This window comes from Schistocerca serialis, chromosome 7, assembly GCF_023864345.2.
Source record: "Schistocerca serialis cubense isolate TAMUIC-IGC-003099 chromosome 7, iqSchSeri2.2, whole genome shotgun sequence".
Lineage (NCBI taxonomy): Eukaryota > Metazoa > Arthropoda > Insecta > Orthoptera > Acrididae > Schistocerca > Schistocerca serialis.
Window position 1 is genome coordinate 408,744,658 of NC_064644.1, and position 14,372 is coordinate 408,759,029.

At 43.2% G+C, this 14,372-nt stretch overlaps 1 protein-coding gene across 5 annotated transcripts in view; it reads left to right on the top strand.

Annotated features, from left to right (window-relative positions):
* LOC126412360 (mediator of RNA polymerase II transcription subunit 25) overlaps positions 1-14,372 on the top strand; it is a 152,926-nt gene that overhangs the window by 96,752 nt on the left and 41,802 nt on the right. The window lies entirely within an intron of this gene.

Below are 14,372 nucleotides of genomic sequence, written 5' to 3' on the forward strand. Positions count from 1 at the left end.
TCATGAAACGCTCTTTAGCACAACATGCCTGTTCATATTTTCACTAGTTTCACTCTCTTATTTTTTTTTTTTTTGTCAAATATTTGCTCCATATTTCATTTACTTTTGTATGTGCTTTTTTCAGTTTTCTATTTCTTGTTTGTGTGTTCTCTTATACTTGTCAAGGAACTATACAATGGAAAATCCAAATGCACACACACACACACACACACACACACACACACACACACACACACACACACCCCTTGGCACTGCTACATTAAATCAGCTGACTACATGGTGGCAGCACTGCAGCTCGTCTGGTGTGAGGGGTGGAGGCAGGTGGAGTGGGGAAGGGGACATGGGGAGAGTGGCAGTCTGAGGGTATTTCACCTGTCTCATACATCTTGCTCACCAGATGGTAGAGTTTTGTCAGGACTGGCTCTCCCAAGGCTGTCAGTAGTTCTAATGGAATGTTGTCTACTCCCGGGGCCTTGTTTCGACTCGGGTCTTTCAGTGCTCTGTCAAACTCTTCATGTAGTATCATATCTCCCATTTCATCTTCATCTACATCGTCTTCCATTTCCATAATATTGTTCTCAAGTACATCGCCCTTGTATAGACCCCCTTTATGCTCCTTCCACCTTTCTGCTTTCTCTTCTTTGCATAGGACTGGTTTTCCATCCAAACTCTTGATATTCATACAAGTGGTTCTCTTTTCTCCAAAGACCTCTCTAATTTTCTTGTAAGGCAGTATCTATCTTACCCCTAGTGATACATGCCACTACATCCTTACATTTGTCCTTTAGCCATCCCTGATTAGCCATTTTGCACTTCCTATTGATCTCATTTTTGAGACGTTTGTATTCCTTTTTGCTTGCTTCATTTACTGCAGTTTTATATTTTCTCCTTTCATCAATTAAATTCAATGTTTCTTCTGTTACCCAAGGATTTTTAGTAGCCCTCGTCTTTTTTCCTACTTGATCCTCTGCTGCCTTCACTATTTCATCTCTCAAAGCTACCTATTCTTCTTCTACTGTATTTCTTTCCCCCTTTCTTGTCAATCGTTCCCTGAAAGTCTCTACAACATATGGTTCTGTCAGTTTATCCAGGTCCCATCTTCTTAGATTTCCACCTTTTTGCAGTTTCTTCAGTTTTAATCTACAGTTCATAACCAATAAATTGTGGTCAGAGTCCACATCTGCCTCTGGAAATGTCTTACAATTTAAAACTGTTTCTTAAATCTCTGTCTTACGATTATATAATCTATGTGAAACCTTCCAGTATCTCCAGGGCTCTTCCATATATACAACCTTCTTTCATGATTCTTGAACCAAGTATTAGCTATGATTAAGTTGTGCTCTGTGCAAAATTCTACCAGGTGGCTTCCTCTTTCATTCCTTATCCCCATTCCATATTCACTTACTATTCCTATTTTTTTTAAATGCATTATTAAACCTACTCCTGGATAACAGCTATTCGATTTTGTATTTATAGCCCTGTATTCACCTGACCAGAAGTCTTGTTCCTTCTGCCACCAAACTCCACTAATTCCCACTACATCTAACTTTAAGCTATCCATTTCCCTTTTTAAATTTTCTAACCTACCTGCCTGAGTAAGGGATCTGACATTCCATGCTCCGATCCGTAAAACGTCACTTTTCTTACTCCTGGTAACGATGTCCTCCTGAGTAGTCCCCGCCCAGAGATCCGAATGGGGGACTATTTTACCTGCGGAATATTTTACACAAGAGGATGCCATCATCATTTAACCATACAGTAAAGCTGTATGCCCTCGGAAAAAATTACGGCTGTAGTTTCCCCTTGCTTTCAGCTATTCGCAGTGCCAGCACAGCAAGGCTGTTTTGGTTAGTGTTACAAGGCCAGATCAGTCAATCATCCAGAGTGTTGCCCCTCCAGCTACTGAAAAGGCCGCTGCCCCTCTTCAGGAACCACACGTTTGTGTGGCCTGTCAACAGATACCCCTTCATTGTGGTTGCACCTATGGTACAGCTATCTGAATTGCTGAGGCATGCAAGCCTCCCCACCAACAGTAAGGCCCATGATTCATGGGGGGAATCATAGTAATAATGATAATAATGATGATGATGAAACTTGAGGTCATATCTCATCATTGGTAAATGAATCGGTGGTCGGTGATACTAATCTTCTTATCTGTTCAGTCGCTATTTCCAGGAAATTTCTAGCTTGGATGACTTTCCAGTTACCATCTCTTTCATGAACATTTCCTTGCCAGTCTTAACAACAGTTATCATTCTGTTAACAGGGAGAAGGGAGGCACCATCAACCTTTTTTCCTTGAAGTTGGTGCATATATGCAAGGCCTTTCTCTCAACTGCTTGGTACCGCACTCCCTGGTCAAGATAGTGATGTCGTACATATCCATTCGCGATGTTTGACAAACTGTCTTCTGACTTTGTTCAGTATCACACAACAAATAATAGAAAAATGAGAAACAAACAACAAAATCATAGTTCAGAACAAATAATCAACACGGATGACAACTTGCTTGAATGCGAAGTGTAATGCTAGCAGAAAGTGTTGTGATAGGCAGGAAGGTTTGGAAACAGCAGGTCATTGCTGTAGCTACAGATCCTGTGAAACTGGTTGAATGTACGTCATTCTTTCCTTGTTAGCCTCACACCTCATCTTCCTTTGTAAATGTCAGTCCATAAATGCCAGTTATTAGATGTGCTGACAAATGCATAAAAGTACAACAATGCAAATGGGTTTCCAGTGCACACATACAATATCTAATGTCAAGAACATACCACATCTGAGTACGATAAAACAGTTCGTTTAGAAATTCACGCAAAGTTGTTCTGTTGCAGATGAGTTGGAGAGCAAATTGGGTATCTGCTATTGTTCTTCACCATACCATATGTGAAAACCATGAAGAATATCATACATCATGTCCAAGGAGATGAATCTGTAGCACTATAGCTTCATGCTCATTGAGTAAAACAGCAGCGCACAAAATATTGCACAGCTGGCTTTAAAATGTTTTGATACAAAAAGAAAATGAAGCATCTGATTCAGGAAGCAGCTGATTCAAATTGCTTCAAAGGATACCCAACTGCAGTTTGGAAATTCAATGTAGCAACTAACTGAAGAGGGAAACTGTGTGACAGTTTGCTTATGGTTCTCAAATTAAGCATATTTCCATCAGGAGATCTTTTTCTTTAAACAGAATTTTGCAGATCTAAGGAAAGAAAGATACTGATGGATGCATTTACAATCTCACTGTGGAGTTATCCAGTACAGGCATCATTAGATCCATTAACTGTCATCCATAAGTTATGAAAGTGATTATATGTGATGCCCATGACTAGGTTAATATTTCATTGTACACATGTCCCACTCATCACACTATGCAGGGTTTCACAGGTGGTTTCAAACCAGGTGTTTCTTATTTTAACCAGTCTGATGTACTTTATTCTGAACAAGGCAGTAGAATAAGCCTTATAATGTCCCTAAAATCTGCAAAAACCTGAAGTAGTTATGATAAATTTCATTAGTGGTTTCTTTGTCTTGAATACTTTTAATCTTGCCTTTCTCCACAAGACATTATCAAATGAAAGTACACAAAATTATTGGTGTCTCTTTCTTGGATACTTTTAATCTTACGAAAAGAATAGTTGCTACCCACCATATAATGGAGATGCTGAGTCGCAGATAGGCACAACAGGAAGACTATCGGAAAGTGAGCTTCCAGCCAACAAGTCCTTTGTCGAAAATACACACGCACAAGAGCGCGCGCGCGCGCGCGCGCGCGCGCCCGCGCGCGCACACACACACACACACACACACACACACACACACACACACACACACATGACCACAGTCTGTGGCAGCTGGAGCCATCCTGGATTTTCCATTGTTTGATGTTTTTAATCTTTTTACATTTGTGGATGTCCATGATGTCATAGATGACTCCCAGAAACACATTTTGTTTATGTGTTTTCAATGTCTGAATCATTGCATTGGACTACTCAGATGTGTCTAGCAAAGGTATGGATTGACCAGCATATTTTCTGGATTTGAAGCTATGCAACTTCTATCTGTGAAGCAGCTTAAAGGTTGTGGTGTGCTGATGGAATCCCACCATGCTTGTGCAATCAGTGCAAACCATAAAATGATCATTCTAGTAGTGACATAGTAGAAGGAGGATGCTTATTTTATGCTTTGCTTAAGACATAACTGTGGCAAATGATTGACAGAGAAGACCTTCACGTGATTTCAGGCTGTATTACACTGCCTCACAGACTGAAACAAAACAATAAGTAACAACATAGAAGAATTTCAACCTCTGAAATGGATTGTCTGCAAGAATGATTTTAATCCTGAAATCATTCACTTGCTGTGTTTTGAAAACCATTATTCCTGTTGATATTTGACTACTGATCATACAATGTAGATTTTTACAGGAAGTATTTGTTTTCTTTGATCTTTGGGATTTTAGCTGTGAATCAAGGCATATTCTTGCACCTAAGACAGAGGAATATGGCTTCAACCATGGCAGATATGCCAAAGAAATGGATATCATAAAGAAAATGAGACAGATTATTTACAACAAAATTAAGTAGTAAATGTATTATCTATGAAACTGTACATAAAATACTTTAATTTCTTTAACAGCATTTTTAAGATGACCTTGGGTGAGTACTGTTAATCCATAGGAATGAAATTTTCACTCTGCAGCAATGTGTGCACTGATATGAAGCTTACTGGGAGATTAAAACTGTGTGCCGGACCAAGACTCGAAAGGCAGAGGCCCTGAGTTTTAGTCTCGGTCCACACTTCTAATCTGCCAGGAAATTTCACGTCAGTGCATACCTACAGAGTGAAAATTTTGTTCTGGAGACATCCTCCAGGCCGTATCTCTGCGATATCTGTTCTTTCAGTAGTTCTAGTCTTGCAAGTTTCACAGGAGAGCTTCTGTGGAGTTTGGAAGGTAGGGGATGAGGTACTGGCGGAAGTGAAGCAGTGAATATGGGTTGTGAGTCTTGCATGGCTAGCTCAGTTCATAGAGCACTTGCCTGTGACAGGAAAAGATCCAGAGTTTGAGTTGAGTCTGCCACACAGTATTAATCTGCCAAGAAGTTTTAATGCGTAGGATGTTAACATAGGCTTAGTTAAACAGTACTCTGTGAATGCATGCACTCCTCTCACACTTCGGTGTAGGAAGAAAAGGAAATTTGCAGCTGGTCACTGCTAGAAAATTATAGTAGACATTCCAACCTGACAAATAGGTGCCTCTGCCTTGTTGTGTGCCCACCAGCATGCTTACAACATGAGTTGTATTGCATAAGGTAAATGATTGGAATTAGGTATACCATGTCACTCATAATCTTGTCCAAAAGAGAGAGAAATGGAGTAGTCTCATCAGTCTGTGTGGAATGGGAGTTAGTTCAGTTGAACATATTTTTGAAGGCCATGCATAAATAATAATAATAATAATTGTTATTATTATTATTATGAGCAGTTCAAAAGGCTGTGCAAATGTTCAAAATGGATGCAACTTTGATGACTTGTGTGCCCCTAATCTATCCCAGTAATCCTCACGGGAAAGGAGACCTACAATTTAACACTGAATCCATACTATGTATCAATCCTGCAAATATTCACATCATTGCGACGTGATGGTTCAGTTAAAGGCCAACTGAAATATTGCCTGGTCTGACAAGGATTCAGTCTCATGATCTTTCAGTTTCTGGGCTTTGCTACTTAACTACTGGGCCCGATATTGAAGGCCAAGTTGAGTTGTTAATATTCCATTGTACTACGTGCTATAAAAATCATTCATTGGAATGCTGTTACAACACCAGAGCACTTGCCAGTGAAAGGAAAAGGTTCTTAGTTCGAGTTTGGTCTGACACACAGTGCCACAGTGGGGAAGAGGGTGGCAAACAACTGTGATCATTTAGTGGATTTCTGACCTCACTTTTACAGTCAACATAGCCAATTAAATAAATTCCTTAAACTTCTCAATCCAGGGGAAGAATGTACGGTCACATATATAGCAGACAAGTTCAATGTTTTCAAATATAAAATAAGCCTATGTAAAAATCAAGTCTATTCCTTGCGTGAAATATTTCCCAGGGCTCAAGGTAGACTTTTCAAAGACACTGCAAAACTCAGGGGTGATATTGAATTATTTGTTAGACTGTTCTTGCTTCAGCTGTTGTTGTATCCCATTCCTTCCAGTGTGGGGACATACATCTTGTTGTATGACTGGTTCAAGGATCTGCTTTTTCCAAACACTTAGTTTAAGAGTTTATAAGATAATATCTTCTTGACCAAACAAACAAGTTTCAAAAATTATTTAAATGTTTGTCTTGTCTCTATGTATGCACATTTTTTTTCCTCTTATGAAATTTTCAAGCTTCTGCCAACCTGTGGAGGCCAACATCCAGCAGTGTGGTATGATTGGCTGAGAAGGACTAAGGGAAGTGGATGGGAAAGAAGGTAATGAGGCTGTGGAGGGCTGAGAAGGACTAAGGGAAGTGGATGGGAAAGAAGATAATGAGGCTGTGGAGGAATAGGAATATGATGCCTAGGCCCTGTGTTCAGGTCATGAAAGATACCCTCTGTGAGCCTGAACCAGACATGGGGTAGGGGTTTTGGCAGGCTATGATGGTTTCCTCTACATGGCCCATAAACAGATTGGCATAGGAGGGTGCCATGCAGGTGCCCACAGCAATGCTGTGAATCCATACTAATATTGGAAATACAAATGTATCTTTCCATGACTAAATCACTGAACCAATTTTGAATTCTGAGGAAGAACATAGTTTACTTTGGGGGGGGGGGGGGGGGGGGGGGGGGGGGGAATACCAACCCATAAGAGGGTAAAGTAGGGAATTGAACATATTTTTCTTTACTTCAGTGAATGTAAACTGTGAAATAATTATTGAATTTGTTGCATAATGTACAAGTTGTATAAAGTATAGTAACTAGGTAGCTCGATAGATAGATTCACACTCATGCCCACACCTCTCCGCATGCTCCGTTTGGCAGCGATGCTGCGTGTGTCGCCATGTTGCTTGCGTGTTGGGGCAATAGAGGGGGCCAGGGGGATCGCTAATCACAAGTTATGGTGACCCAAACAGACAAACACATGAAGGCAGCTGAAATTATTGCACATACAATAATTTACTGAGTCCCCATCATCCATCATAACAAAACAACTGATATGTGAGCACAGCCACGGATAAGCTAGTTTTTTATGTATCTTTCTGTCAAAGGAGAAGTATTTATTATGTGAACCTGTAATTAGTTAGATGTGTAAGGAAGGTCATTAGGAAAGGCAGTGTTTGATAGAAGTGAGGCCATGGGGATGGGGGAAGTTGGTGTATAGGGAAGTGCATTATCAGTGATGAATAGGGTACAGGTGGTAGTTGGATGGATGTTGGTGAGAGTTGGTGAGGGAAGTGGTTCGTAGTCTACCTGCCAAGCTGCAATCCTTACCAGCATTATGTATTCAACTGGCACAATGTAACTGTTTGTTTATACAAGCTTGATATCTGTAAAATTATGGAACACAGTTTCTGGCTAGTACTTACCTTAAGCAGGCAAAAACGTACTCTGTCATTAGGCATATGTGAAAATACACAACACTATGCTTGCTTTTTAGGAGGAGTGGAGGATAGCACGCGGAGGCTAAAAAGGAAGGGCAGGTAACTCGCATCTCCAGATGAGGATGGGGTGAGGGGGAGGGTGAGGGGGAGGGTATTTGTTAAATGCTTGAATGTAAATTTTTTTGAGTAACAGATAAACTGTATGCCTTTGATCATCATATTGTCCCTACCTAATGTAATCATTCAATAAGAGAGAAATTTATTGGGTTGGTAAAGGGATAAAAAGTTGAAAATAAATTATACTGATAAAAATGAAGTCTGAGCTGAAATCGTGCTGGAATCCTGTTGCCTAGCAAACACATATTCTGCTGTTTCCTGTGTGTTGCAATATTAACATATAGCTGTCTCACCACATCAGAATAGTGCAGTGGTTGAGGAAGTGACAATGCTGGCCAGATGCTGAGACACTTCTGGAAAGTGTTCCAGGAGTGTAGGAGTTGGCCAGACAAGCAGCAGCAAATGAAAATTCACAAAATTGTTCATTTGATTCTCCCTGAGACTTCCAGTGCACAGTATGTAATTGCTACAGATATAGTTGACTAAGGTACTCCAAAAAGTATGGGTCATTTGCTTTAACCAAACTTTTCTCAATTTTTATAGGCAGAAAGATCTCTCTCTCTCTCTCTCTCTCTCTCTCTCTCTCTCTCTCTCTCTCACACACACACGCACGCACACACACACACACACACACACACACACACACACACACACACTCATCATACATCCAAAAACTTATCACTTTCATCTTCGTCAGTATGAATGTTAAAGAGTAAAATGAAACTGTTGTTAAGACAGTGAACCTGTAATCAAATAATAGAAACTCCAGGCAGAAATATCAACAATGTAGGAAAGGGCAGATTGCTACTTACCATAAAGAAGACACATTAAGTTGCTGACAGGCACAATAAAAGACACTTGCATAAATCCACATAAAGACACTTACATAAAACCACAGTCTATATCACTAAAAAGGAGACACACATCATTCATACACACATGCACACAGACTCCACCATCTTGAGCCAGAATGCAACTATCAGATGGGATGCAAGCAGCAATATGAAGAGGACAGGAAAGGTATAGAAGTGTACAAGTGGGGAGAGAGACAAACACTGTTTGGTGGAGTGTGCAGGGAATAGAATGACAGCAGGCACAGCATCAGGAGGTTTTTGGACAGAGATGTGCAGAAAAAAAGGATCAAAAGAGGAGAGGTGTAGGGAAAGACGGGCAGATGCATTTGCAAGGGCGGCAAATAAACAGGATGGGAGATGAGAGTGGGGAGGACATGATAGAACAGAGGGGGTGGAAACTGTTGGGCAGAGGGTATGAGGACAGTATCTAACTATAGGTTGAGGCCGGGATAATGATGGGAGCGGAGAATGTGTTGTAAGGATAATTTCCATCTTCACAGTTCAGAGAAGCGGGTGGTGGCTCGGGTAGTGAAGCAAGCATTGAAATCAGGTGTGTTATGTTCAGCTGCATGTTGTGCCATAGGGTGGTCTACTTTTCTCTTGGGTGTGATTTGGTGGTGGCTATTCATCTTGGTGCACAGCTGGTTGGTAGTCATACCAATATAAAAAGCTGTGCTGTGATTGCAGCAGAGCTGGTAAATGATGTGGCTGCTTTCATAGGTGGCCTGGTCCCAGATGATATAGGATAAACCTGTGGCAGGACTGGAATAGAAAGTGCTGATGGGTGGATTAAGCAGGTTTTGCACCTGGGTCTTCCACAGGGATATGATCCTTGTGGCAAGGGGTTGGGATTGTGAGTGGTAGTGGCATAGAGAAGGACTAGGAAGTTGTGGAGATCGGGTGGGTGACGGAACATCTTTTTAGGAGGGATGGGAAGTATCTTGGGTCAGATGTCCCCCATTTCAGGGCTGGCGATAGGTAGTCAAAGCCCTGGTGAAGGATGTGGTTCAGTTGTTCCAGTCCATGGTGGTGCTGGGTGATGAAGGGGACACGTCTTTGTGACCAGTTCTTGGGGGGTGGTGGGAGGATTGGGGGTGTGAAGGGAAATGGGATGGAAGATCTGTTTGCAGACTAGGTCTGGGGATAGTACCTGTCTGTGAAAGCCTGTTGTGGTTGGTGGACTTAATATGGAGGTGTGGAAGCATCAGAGAGGAGGAGGTCAACGTCTAGGAAGGTGGCATGCTGGGCTGAAGAGGACCATGTGAAGCTGATTGGAGAGGAGGTTTTGAGGTTGTGATGGAATGAAGATAGGATATCTTGTCCCTGAGTCCAGATAATGGAGATATCATCAATGGTGCTTTTGGGAGGCTAGGAGGGTCTCCTCTAGATGGCCCATAAAAAGAGTGGCATAGGAGGCTGGTATGCGGGTGCCCATGGCTGTGCCACAGATTTGTTTATATACTTTCCCTTCAAAGGGGAAGTAGTTGTGGGATAGGATAAAGTTAGTAAGGTGTATAAGGATAAAGTTAGTAAGGTGTATAAGGAATGAGGTAGTCGGTTTGGAGTCTGAAGGATGTAGGGAATGATAGTGTTCAACAGCAGTAATACCATGGGCATGAGGAATGGTTGTATATAGGGAGGTTGCATCAACAGTCACAAGTGTGAATCCAGGAGGCAGAGGGGTGGGGATGGTGGAGAGTCAGTGAAGGAAGTGGTTGGTGTCTTTGACATGGGGGGCTAGATTATGGGAAATTGGTTGGAGGTGTTGGTCAATGTGGCCCGAAATTCTTTCAGTGGGAGCACAATAACCAGCCACAGTGGGGCATCCAGGATTGTTGGGTTTGTGGATTTTGGGGAGCACATAGGAGGTGGGTGTGCAGGTGTCTCAGAGATGATGAGAGAAATGGATTCAGGGGAGAAATTCTGGGAAGGGCCCAAGTCTTTAAGCAGGAGTTGGAGGTTGTGTTGGACTTCTGGAATGGGATCACTCTGGCAGAGTTTATGGGTATACTAGTCAGATAATTGGTGGAAGCCTTCTGCCAGGTAGTCAGTGCGATTTAAAACGGCTGTGGTGGAACATTTGTCTGCAGGTACGATGATTAGCTCAGGATTTGTTTTGAGGTTGTGTATGTCTTTCTTCTACTGAAAGTTTGTTGTTGTGATGAATGGACCCAGGGAGGGAAGGTGAGGTTAAGGTTGTGATGGGGAATTTCTGGAAGGTGACCAGCTGATGGTTAGGTGGAAGGGGTAGGAGGGGGGGGGGGAGTATGGTTGGATGGTGGTATCAACTGGAAGAGGCAGGGTGCAGTGTTGGAATTAGGGTAGTTAGGGTTTGAGAAATCAGTGGCAAGTTATGAACCACCTTCTGCTGATATCCCACTGCCACCTTGGAGCACCACTATGCAACCCATATCGTACCCACAGTGTTCCTCCTTGTCCACACCTCATAGCAGCTAAACCCTACCTGGCTGACCTTTTCAACTTGCCACATCCCCCAAAACTCCCTACCAACTCTCCTACAAATCCAGAGCCAAAAGTTTCCCACAACACCTAATCTTTCCACCAAAACCCCTCGGCTCCACAGAAGTTTCAGTCCTATCCAAAGGCCTCACCTCGAACCCTACACCCAAATTTAATCACCCTGTGCTTGTCAGAGACCTGCTCTCCTTCTCCCGATCCCTGCAATGGAAACACTTCTTTGCCACCAATCTCTTGAACCAAAACCCCTCTGATTCCAACATTGTACCCTTTGTCTTCCAGTTCATACCACCATCCAACAATGATCCTTTCCCCCTCTCAGCTAACCGCCCACTGGTCACCATCCAGGAACTCCTTACCTCCAACTTAGCCTCACCATCCTTCCCCAGGTCCCTTCTTCAGAACACCAGCCTTTCAGTAGAAGAAAGAATACACACACACAACTTCAAAACAAATCTTGACCTAATCATCCTACCTGCAGACAAAGCTTCCACCACTGTTGTTATGAATTGCAGTGGCTGCCTGGCAGAAGGCATCTGCCAGTTATCTGGTTTCTCCACCTATTAACTCTGCCAGAGTTACTCCATCCTGGAAGTCTAACACAACCTCCAATCCTTGCTTAAAGCTTTAGGCCTTTCCCAGAGCATCTCCCCTGAAACCCTTTCACTTGTCACGCCTATGTCACCCCGCACACTCACCTTCTACATGCTTCCCAAAATCCATGAACACAACAATCCTCGATACCTGATTGTGGCTGGTTCCTGTGCCGCCACAGAAAGAATTTTGGTCAATGAGGACCAACACCTCCAACCAATTGCCCATAATCTAGCCTCCCACATCAAAGACACCAACCACTTCCTTCACCAACTCACCACTGTCCCCACCCCTTACCTCCTGGATCCCTGTTTTTGACTGTTGACGCAACCTCTCTATACACAACCATCCTTCACACCCGTGGTCTTACTGCTGTTGAACACTAACTATCCCAGCCTCCTTCAGACTCCAAATCCACATCCTCATTCCTCATACACCCTACGAACATTATCCTAACCCGTAACTACTTGTCCTTTGAAGGGAAGGTATATAAACAAATCCATGGCATAGCTATGGGCACCCACATGGCACCCTCCTATGCCAACCTTTTTATGGGCCATCTGGAGGAGATCTTCCTAGCCTCCCAAAACACCAAACCCCTAGTCTGGTTCATGTTCATTGATGATATCTTCATTATTTGGTCTCAGGGCCAAGACACCCTATCTTTGTTCCTTCACAACCTCAACACCTCTCCCATCCACTTCATGTGGTCCTCCTCTACCCAGCGTGCCACTTTCCTAGATGTTGGCCACCTCCTCTCTGATGGTTCCATCTGCACCTCTGGCCACATTAAACCCACTAACCACCAACAGTACCTGCATTTTGACAACTGACATCCCTTTCACACAAAAAAGACCCTCCCGGACAGCCTGGCCACCCGGGGATGGCATAGCTTCAGAACTTCTTGCCCTGTATGCTAAGGGTCTGACAAAGACAGACGGGTGCTATCCCCCAGATCTAATCTGCAAACAGATCTTCCATGCCATTTCCCTTCACACCCCCAATCCTCCCCCCCCCCACCCCCCCTAGAACTATTCACAATGTAGTGTCCCCTTCATCACCCAGTACCACCCTGGACCGGAACAACTGAACCATATTCTTCGCCAGGGCTTTGATTACCTATCATCAGGCCTGAAATGAGGTACAGCCTATCCAAGAGACTTCTCGCCTCCCTAATGTGGTGCTCCGTCGCCCACCCAACCTCCGCAACATCCTAGTCCATTTCTGTGCCACTCTCACTCCCAATCCCAACCCATTGCCACAAGGATAATATCTGTGTGAAAGACCCAGATGCGAATCCAGTCAGTCCACCCACCCAGTACTACCTATTCTACTCCTGTCACTGGTTTATCCTACCCAATGAGGGGCTGGGCCACCTGTGAAAGCAGCCATGTCATTTACCAGCTTTTTCTATTGGTATGACTACCAACCAGCTGTACACCAGGGTGCAGGCCACCACCAAATTGGGGCCAAGAATGAATGGCCACCGCTAAACTGTGGCCGAGGGCAAAGTAGCCCTCCCTGTGGCACTATGTGCAGCTGAACATAACACACTGATTTCAATGGTTCCTTAACTACCCAAGCCATCTGGATCCTTCCCTCTGCCATCAGATTTTCTGAGCTGCGCAGGTGGGAGTTATCCTTACAACACATTCTCCGCTGCCGTATTTGTCCTGCAGTAACACACTGACCCCACACCCTCCATCCAACATTTTCCACCTCCTCTGTCCTGTCATGTTCTTCCCATTCTCATCTCCCACCCTGTTTATTTGCCACCCTCTGCCAATGCGTCTGCCCATCTTTCCGTGCTTCTCTCCTTTTTTGCTCCTTTTCTCCCCGCCTTCATGCCCCACAACCTCCTGAAGCTGCACCTGTTGTCATTCTAGTTTCTGCACACTCCACCAGACAGTGTTCATCTGTCTTCCCATCCGTACATTACTATCCCTTCCCCTTCCCTGCTGCATCCAGATTGCTGCTTGCATCCTATGTGATAGTTGCAGTCTGGCCCGAGGTGCTGGAGTTGGTGGTCATGTGTGCATGAGGTGCACTTGCTTGTGTGTACGAGTGGTGTGTCTCTTTTTTACTGATGGTGGCTGTGGCCGAAAACTTTAAGTAAGTGTCTTTTAATTGTGCCTGTCTGCAACTTAACATGTCTTCTCTACAGTAAGTAGCAATCTGTCTTTGCACACATTGTTGAACCTGTATTCATATTGAGTGGTATTAGGATTCTTGTTTGTGTATCACAGCTTATGTTCTCTGTATAATGATGTGTGTCTGTACTTTGCAAGCCATCTTCTGATTTGTCACAGAGGGTACTTCATTCTCATTTTTTACTTGTTCAGTTCAGGAATAGTGTGAAGGAAGAACTACACTCAGTAAGTGTCCATATCAGCTCTCGTTTCTTTGATTTTTTGTCATGATTATTTTGTGATCTGTTTGCAGCAAGAAGGAAAGTGAAGAAATAATATGTTTCTTAATTCTTCTTGTAACATATCTTCTCAGAAGTTTTCTGTAATTTCTTTGAATGATTTAATTCTGAGGTAGTGCCTCAAGGAAGATCAGACCTATTTTCTTCCTCATACTTTTCTAACTAAGCTAATCTTCTTGAGCAGCTTTCTTTCCATGAATACTTATCTGCAGCTCAATAATTAATTTGGGGTTACTGTGTATGAAAGAAGAGCAGTTGGGTCTCTTGATTTTTGAGAACTGTGTCCCTACTGATATGTCGTGAATAAAAACAGTGACTCTAC